The 9,008-nt window shown below is 46.0% G+C and overlaps 1 pseudogene; it reads right to left on the minus strand.

The window, feature by feature from the left end:
- Nucleotides 1–523: 523 nt before the first annotated feature.
- On the minus strand, nt 524–621 carry LOC114006827 (uncharacterized; annotated as a pseudogene).
- Between the last annotated feature and the right edge of the window lie 8,387 nt (nt 622–9,008).

Genomic DNA, 9,008 nt, shown 5'->3' on the forward strand with positions numbered 1-9,008 from the left:
CTGTCTAACTGAAAGGCGAAGGCTCAGGACAAGTCTGCGAAGAAGGCCCGCCAAGTGTCCTGAGGAGGGAGAAGAACCAGGAACCAAAAAGGTGGAAAGGGCTGGAGACCAGCCACCGTCTTGGGAAGTCATTTCTCAAGGGCCACCTGCCGTTTCTGGGCTTTGTTTAGGGGCTGTTGGAGAATGTGTACTTTTGTAAGCTAATCAGGCATCTTTCGTTAAACTATTCTTGCAAATGAATCACGTAGGCTGTTTTCTTACAGGTGAGAGAGAACCTCTGGGAAAATAATAGAGGTGAAAGTAGAATGTGAGGGTATTTTGTGTTGATTGGGACGTCGCGTATCCTGTCTTCCATAGCATAAGATACCTGGTGTGTGTGTGTGCGCGTGTGTTTCATAGTCTTGGTCTTCAGGATCTGAGTCAGTACCTAGTAACAATCTTTCAGCGCAACAGGGGTTGTCCACCCGATGAGGTAATTAACGCTTCAAGAAAGCAGTTGTAGAGAATGCAATTCAGGGATCCCCAAAATATGGAACGCTTCATGAATTTGTGTGTCATCGTTGCTCAAGGGCCACGCTAATCTCTATTGTTCCAGTTTTAGTGTATATGCTGCCAAAGCAGCCACTGATGTGCCCATTTTTAAGGGCATTGGAAAGGTTGCAAATTACACCCAATAGAGGCCAGGCCCTCCAGGTGGCAGGACTACCAATTCGTAGTGTTTGAGAGCATGGATGTAATCCTTGGTGACCAGTGGGGCCGGACTAGAAAATTGATTGGGTTGGAAAGGTCAAGGAAGCCTATTTGTAGAAACCAGAGGTGGCAGAAAGGAGGGGGTCCCTGGGGAGATGGGCAGGAAGGGAGGTGGAAAGTGACCTGAGCCAGAGGACAGCGGAAGCTGAGTCTGAGGGATGTGGCCATCTTTAGGGGAGAGTTTGGTTTCTGGCCTGTTAATCAGACAGCGGTGTGGAAGCTGGGCCCGTTGAGGAGGGAGGCGTGAACAGTGCACAGAGCCCTGAAGAGGCAGCAGGAGGTGGGGGCTGCTGGAGCAGGGTCGTCCGACAACCGAGAGTGAGAGCCCCTCCAGGCGGCTCAGCCCACTTGCCCAGGAGCCTTCTTGATGGCGCAGATCAATCTGAGTCTGCCCTTGAACACAGCTTCGTTCACTTGTTTGGTTTTCTGTTGTTGTCCTGTTTAAATTTAAAAAGAAAAAAAAAAGCCAATTTTCTAATAAAAATAATACTCCAAATTTTTTTCATTTTTTGAACAAATATTTCTACACACTGGTGGTCCTTTCTCGGACATCACCTTTTGGTCTAGTTTGTGTGTGTGTGTGTGTGTGTGTGTGTGTGTGTGTATGTGAGAGAGAGACAGAGAGAGAGACTTTATAATCTCACATATCGCTGAGGCTTAACCAAAGATGGTCTTTGTGTAAATGCCGTAAAAATAAATTTGCACAGTGTTCAGTCCAGAGGAACGCAAAAAGGGTGACGATATGACTCCTGTCCATCCAGAAGTTTAGAAATTCCTCTAAATATCTAGAGCATATAAGCAACTAAGATTCATTTAAAAAGAGAGCCAAGTAACCAAGTAAATAGTGGGCAAAAGATAGGGAGATTTGAAAAGCAAAACAAATGGCCGAGCAACAGCAACGAGCTCCGCGGCGCTGAGAAGGACGTGCAGTGAAGTGTGCCGAGCCGTTGGCAGCAGCTCAGGCCGCAGGCGTATTTCTGTACTGTAAGTTGGAGGTGTAAATTGCTCACAGGTTTTTGGAAGGTAATTTGTCAACATTAATTAAAGTAAAAATAGATACGGCCTCACTGCAGTAATTCAACTTAATAGATACACTGTGTGCAAAAATACAACCAACAGTGGTTGTTGTTCATGTCAGTCGGTAAAGGGCCACGTAAGCCGTGGATCATGCTGTGAAGTTCTAGAGAGCAACCCAGGACACATCATAAAGTATAGGTAAGCAAGTTGCAGAACACTGCGTGTAAAATGGTCCACTTACATAGGACGGAGAATCCCGTTCCTCCATCTCAGGTATGTGTCATGTATAGGCAAGTACGTGCAGAGGGAGGGTACAGTGCATAGAAGACACAGTAGGTTATCTGTGGGGGGAGAGTGGCATGAAGACAGGACCGGGAATGATGTTTCATTTTGCTTTGCATGTGGCTTTGAACTGTTTTTATAAAAATATATTTACATATTACTTGGATCAAAAATAATGTACAAAAATGTTAAAAAGGTCGTCAGTTCCCATCAGTGAGGAAATTCTGCCTCCATGACGACTCCGTGAAAACACATATTCCTAGCAGTTTTACACTGTCCAACTTGTAGTTTCTGTGTTTTTGCCTAAGAGATGAAACCATCAGGTCTGCCCTGTAGCTTAGGGGTGAGTGTAGCCAGATCCCTCATGGCTCACTGCAGTTTTAATCCCAGCCCCGGCAGCTTAAAAAATGTGCGGGGCATGTGTGTGTGCATGCCGAAAATCCCGGCAGGATGGGGAAATGGAGGAGAAGGGATTGCAATATAACCACACCTCCACTGGGGCCTCTCTCTCTCTCTCTCTAGCAAGTTCATGAGCCCTCTGGCCGTTTTTTTAAGTGGGTGGGAGAGATGAAACTGTCTTGTAAGTTCTTCCAATAACAGTTCAACGCCAAGTTCATCCTGACCTGGGAAGAACTCTGCTGAGTGGCACTGCCTGGTATATCTCTTAGTGACACCAAAGGAAAACACTCTTACCAGTTACTATTTTGATGTCTTTGGGTATGAATGTGACTTTGTAGTCTTGCTTAATAAGGTCAAAATACACTTTTAGAATGAATCTTCTAAGGCATTTTCTCAGAGCCAACTCAAGCTGTGCACTTGCCACATCACCAGGCTCGTGGGTGATGTACTTTCTAAAGAAGGCAGCAACTTGGCTCGCTTTCTTTCAAAAAGTATGACTTTGTTTTCTCAATCTGTGCAGCTCGTTACCAGCGTCAGGGTGTTGTGAACGTAGCTAGGATCAATGATAAAAATTAATTAATTTTAAGCCAAATTAAAAGAGAAGTTAAAACCATGCTTCTGTAGTCTTGAAGAAGATAATCTGGGAATGACCTCATAGTCTATTGGTTAAGGGAACCAAATCACACAGGGCCAGCTCTGCTTGGAGTCTTGGCCCCCGTGGTTTGAAACATATGCCAGGTGCATGTGCGTGTGCCCCAAATCGCAGCAGGATGGAGAAATGGAGGGGGGTTAGAGTGGGACTGCGCCCAGTGGTAGGGTGCTTCCCCTCCCGCCCTCGGTCTCTCTGGCGAGCACTTGCATTCTCATGCAATTTAAAAAAAAGGAAAATCTAGAAAATGTGATCAACCGGGCAAGATCATGATATCAATCATAGTCTTATTTCCCTGAGAAAAATCTACCAAAAATCTCTAAAGACAGTCTGATAAAAATAGAAGAGGGAGGAGGAAATGTCCATTCCAGAATGCTAATCACAGATGCGAGTGTTGGAGGAAGAGCATTTCGCAGTGGTTTTAAGGAAAATTGTCATGGCATCTTTCTGGTCTCAGGATATAGAAGCATGTTGATGGGTCTAAGGTCTCATCTATTTATACGGTGGAAATTTCAAGTTGTGTCCTTCTGCTGTTTTTCGCTCTTATGTACATATCACCTCCATCGACAGCTATTTAAATAAAACACAGGCACGCCGAAATACATACTTAATAGGAATCATCTCCAGGGTTAGACATAGGACAATGTGTGTATTGAAACCCCCAATTCTCTGCTTTCTTCAAGTACTTTCTAGATAAGAGAACTTAATCAAAGACTAAAAGAATTCTATGAATGACCACCCCAATATATCTAGTCTAGTTTTGTTTTTGCTTTTTTAGGTTTTTGCCATAGGGCATGTGCACTCACCATAGAGAGACAGAGACAGTGACAGTGAGATGGAAAGTGAAAACTCACCTCCCAGAGGGGATAGCCGTGCCATAATCCCTTTTCCATTCTCTCAGGATCTGGGGCACAAATGCACATGCACCCAGTGTGATTTTCAATCCACCAGTTCTGGAACTCAGACCATGGTTGGCCATGTGGGAGTCCGACATCTTAATCAGTGTCTTAACCAGCCCCCCGCTGAACCCCTCTTTTTCTGCTTGTTTTTTTTTTTTTTTTTTTTTTTTTTTGACATTAGAGCTGCCTTGACCCCTAGACAGGGCAGAGATGGCCGGGCCAGGTCATCAGAGTACCACGCACTTGCATCTTGTTCCGTTAGGTTGCCCACTCTTGGCATCTGGCCACCATCTGTAAGAAAGCACAGGCCTGCCAGAAACAAGGCTGTAAATTGGGGGTTCAGGTGATAGCCCCAGCGAAAGTCCCAGCAAACAGCCAGCATCACCCATCACACATGTGAGCGAGGAACCTTCAAGGTACTCCGACCTCTGCCACCAGCCCAGTGCAACCCCAAGTGAGAAGCACCCAGCTGAGCCCAGCCAACGCGAAACATAATGAAATGATTGTTGTTTTTTGAGCCACTCGAGTGTTGGAGTTTCTTTGGTAATAATAGTTATATTTCATTAAACAATTATTATGTCCTAGATACTGTTATACATTATATACACATCTCGCCAAAGTTCACAACTTCTGTTATTAAACAAAAGGCAAGTGGGGCTTGCTGGTTGGGAGCTAGTAGGTCTGGGGTTCAGATCCAGGTGTGTCTGGAGCCTGACCTGTTCACTGCCTCTCAGCTGTCAGTCCCGTGGCTGGGAACGAGGTGAGCCCATCCGCCCTGTGGGTTATCTGTGCATGGGTGCACAGGCCTGGGGGCAGGGGTGTCCCGGCTACTTTGTTCTAGTGGATGTAAAAGAATGTGTTTCATTTCTTGGGGTGATAGTCACAGGAGAGTCTTCCTCTCCATTTGGAGGAAGCAAAATAGGCAAACAAAAACACAACGAAAATCTTGTTTGGCCCAGTGAAGGAAAGACCAGAGTAGGAAACAAAATCCGTGAGCAGGCAGTGTGGCTCTGAGTGGGGCAGGGGACAGCCCTGCACAGACACGGCAGCAGCTGGCCATGGAAGTGGAAACCTCACCGATGGAGCTGATACTGAAAGACGGCTCAACAACTGTGCATCCCACGAATGCGGACATACGTGTTTGTAAGCTCGTATATCCCTGCAGGGGACACGCCCAGCACTGGGGAGAAGCCCTTCTAAGTTTTCTCCGCGTGGCCTGCCTCGGAACAGCCATATGGAAGCTCGCTGGTGAGATTTCAGATGAGAATACTAAATCTGTCATTTGCCTGTTCTTTTTGTCACTATTTAAGAACTAAATATCAAGTCATTTGCCTATCTCCCAGCCCTGTTTTCCCTGGAAACTTCTTTAGGTTGAAATAGATTCATCACTTAGGCCAGTGTCCTAGCCATAGTTTTTTGTTTGTTTGTTTTTTTGTTTTTGTTTTGTTTTTATTAAGAAAATTAAGCATAAAGGTATTTAAGAAACATAGAGATGGTAATAAAATATCGCTGTTCCATTTTTCTCTGATCACATATGCTATGAAAATTTATTTTTAAAAAATGAATGGTGTCCAGCAGGTGATGTGGTAGTTAAGGGTGCTGGACTCTCACGTGGCTAACTCTGGGTCAAATCCTGAGCCTGGCAGCTTGCTTGCTCACTTTCCCTCTGTCTCCATCTCTCTCTCTCTTGCTCTGTCCTTCTCTGGTCAAATTAAAATAAACTAATTAATTAGTTTAATTAAATAATTTTTTTAAAAAAAAGTTAACGGTCCAGCCTAGTGTCACAGTGCTAGTGCAACATCCTGCAGTGCTGGAAGCCACAAAGAAGGTCAGAGTTGGAGTCCCAGGTTGACTTGAACGTGCCAGGCACACATGTATGTACTGTGATTCTGGTTGACTGGGAAATGTTGCGGTGGAGGGAGTGGCATGAGACCTTGTTGAGGATGCTTGTCACTCTCTAAATAAATAAACTTTAAAATAATAATTAAAAAGTAAAATCATAAAATCTATACATAATTACAACATTTAGTGGTAACCACTGTTAGTACCCTAGGATAGGGGACCAGCAGATGGCATAGCAGTTATGTCACTGGACTCCCACATAGCTGACTGTGGTTCAAGTCCCAGACATGGTGGCTTCAAAATCACACCGGGCACATGTGAGCAATCTATTAAAATACGGGATGGACATTTCTACACATAAAAAGAGAGACACGTTGTGCCATCACCTTCAGAGCCAATCTAGAACATTTGAACAGGATCGCCTTACTCCAGTGTTTGCCAGTAATGTTCCCTGGGACATCAGCCCACCCACCAAGTTCAAAAAACAAAGGGCACTGGACAAGAAGACAAGTTTGGCAAATGCTACAATCTTCCATTCCCCTCTTAGAGACTCACAAAAGTATATTAATAGATTGAAAGTCCAGAAGGCCTGGTAACAGAGACACCTGCATCACATCAGATCTTATTTTCAGAGGGAGAGGGAGGCATAAACGGCGGCATGGCTTGCTCAATCCATGTGGCCAGGAAGTATCGGAGCCGGGGCCAACTGAGCACCCTCTGTGCTGTGGACCATGGCACCTTCCAGCTCCCCCTGCAGCCTCTCCTGTCCAGGTTCCTGTCACTTCTCAGAGACCAGAGGGAAAGTTCTAAAATTAGGCCAGTAAGACATTTTTAGCTCCTAATGGGCAGATTTTCCCATAGAGCATGAGAAAATTTGTGTTGCACCGACTTAAGAGCCAGGGCCTGTTTGTTGCCAGGTGCTTCCTAAGCTAGTTGTTAAGTAAACCTGGTCCATGTGAAGTGGATTTTAAAATAATATGTATTTTCCCTTGAAAGCATAAAAATTCAAAAGACAGAACACTTCGATTGGAGATCTTTCTACATGTGTTACTTCTACTTGCTGAGTGTCCTTTAACTTTGTCGTAATTGGAGACACCAGTACTGGCCAGTGAGGCTCTCCAGCCACTGAGGACTGTCAGCACCACGGAGACCGTGGAGAGGCAGTGAGGCGCCCAGGCTTCGAGGAATGCCCTTGTGGTAACGTGGTGTGTCCTGTCCTGGTCAACCCATGGGACCTGGGGCCTTTTCTTCCCGTCTTGAGGCCTCCGCTTCCTCTGAGGCTAAATAAGAAAGAGGCTAAATAATGCCGACCCTGAAGGCTTGTGCTAAGGATTGAAAGGGCTTGGACCAGAATAACGCTTCGAGTTACACATGTATTGCCCTCTCTGTTTCTGGATGTGTTCAGGATTTTTTAAAAATTGATTTTAAAACTTTTGCCAGTGTGTGCGTGCACTTGCCAGAGAGAGAGAAAGCACCCAGTGGGGCGTGGCCTTGTCCCGGTCCTTTCTCCACTTTCCCAGGATTTGGGGCACACACTCACGCCTGCTGTGTTCTTCAAAGCTGACAAAGGCTGGGATTTAAACCAGGGTCAGCCATGTGGGATCTGGGTTTTTTTTCTTTTCTTTTCCCTTTTTTTATTAGAGAAGTTTTTGCTATAGGGCACATATGCTTGCCAGAGAGACAGAGACAGAAAGCAAGAAATCAACCCCCGGGGGGATGGCCACACCCCAACTCTTTCTCCTTCATTCTCCTCTCAGGATCTTGGGCAGGCACACACGCCTGGGGCCTTTTCTTCCCGTCTTGAGGCCTCCGCTTCCTCTGAGGCTAAATAAGAAAGAGGCTAAATAATGCCGACCCTGAAGGCTTGTGCTAAGGATTGAAAGGGCTTGGACCAGAATAACGCTTCGAGTTACACATGTATTGCCCTCTCTGTTTCTGGATGTGTTCAGGATTTTTTAAAAATTGATTTTAAAACTTTTGCCAGTGTGTGCGTGCACTTGCCAGAGAGAGAGAAAGCACCCAGTGGGGCGTGGCCTTGTCCCGGTCCTTTCTCCACTTTCCCAGGATTTGGGGCACACACTCACGCCTGCTGTGTTCTTCAAAGCTGACAAAGGCTGGGATTTAAACCAGGGTCAGCCATGTGGGATCTGGGTTTTTTTTCTTTTCTTTTCCCTTTTTTTATTAGAGAAGTTTTTGCTATAGGGCACATATGCTTGCCAGAGAGACAGAGACAGAAAGCAAGAAATCAACCCCCGGGGGGATGGCCACACCCCAACTCTTTCTCCTTCATTCTCCTCTCAGGATCTTGGGCAGGCACACACGCACATGCTCCTGGCATGAGTTTTAGGCTGTCAGGTCTGGGACTTGAACCCAAGTCGACTGTGTGGGAGCTCAGTGACGTAACCATGACTCCACCTGCTGGACCCATGGGGATCTGGGTTTCTAAGCAGAGCATTTAACCCCTGTGCTCTGGGGCCAGCCCATAGGATTTTTTTTTCTTTCCTTTTTATCTTACGACCAGGAGTAGCCCTCTTGTGCTCCTTTCTGTCCCTGGGCTCGTTCTCTGTCTGTAGGGGACACAGGTTCTCACAAATGCTCCAAATCTGAGCACCCTCTCCACGTTTGCATGGTTCCGTGCCATGGAAGACCTGCCTTCCAAGGTTGGATTTGCTGAAACTGTAGCCTGCCCCCGAAGGAAACCAGGGGCTGGTTGGACTGAGCCCAGGGTGGTCCCGTTCAGAGCCGTATGGTCACACTCCAAGCCAATCGGTACACACACAGGACACAGCAGTGCACAGGAACCTTCACCTGAGCTGCTTTTTACTTTTAATCTTTGGATCTTATTGTTTTTAAAAAATGATTATGTATACTTGAGGTTTGCAGCATGCTGTTATGGGACACAGACACACGGGTGTGTAGAGGTGCCTTTGGACAGGAAGGTGGCCGCTGTCATGATGCAGATCTGCGTACCTATCTGCTCACCAGTTACCTCTCTGTGCGTGAAAAAAGCAGCTAAAATCTACTTACTTAACGGAAATCCTTTTTTTTTTTTTTTTTTTCTATAGGGCGCGTGCCCTTGCCAGACAGACAAAGACAGAGAGACAGAAAGTGAGAAATCACCCCCCAGGGGGGATGGCCACGCCTCAATCCCTTCTCCTCCATTCTCCTCT

This window comes from Tupaia chinensis, unplaced genomic scaffold, assembly GCF_000334495.1.
Source record: "Tupaia chinensis unplaced genomic scaffold, TupChi_1.0 Scaffold000088_1, whole genome shotgun sequence".
Lineage (NCBI taxonomy): Eukaryota > Metazoa > Chordata > Mammalia > Scandentia > Tupaiidae > Tupaia > Tupaia belangeri.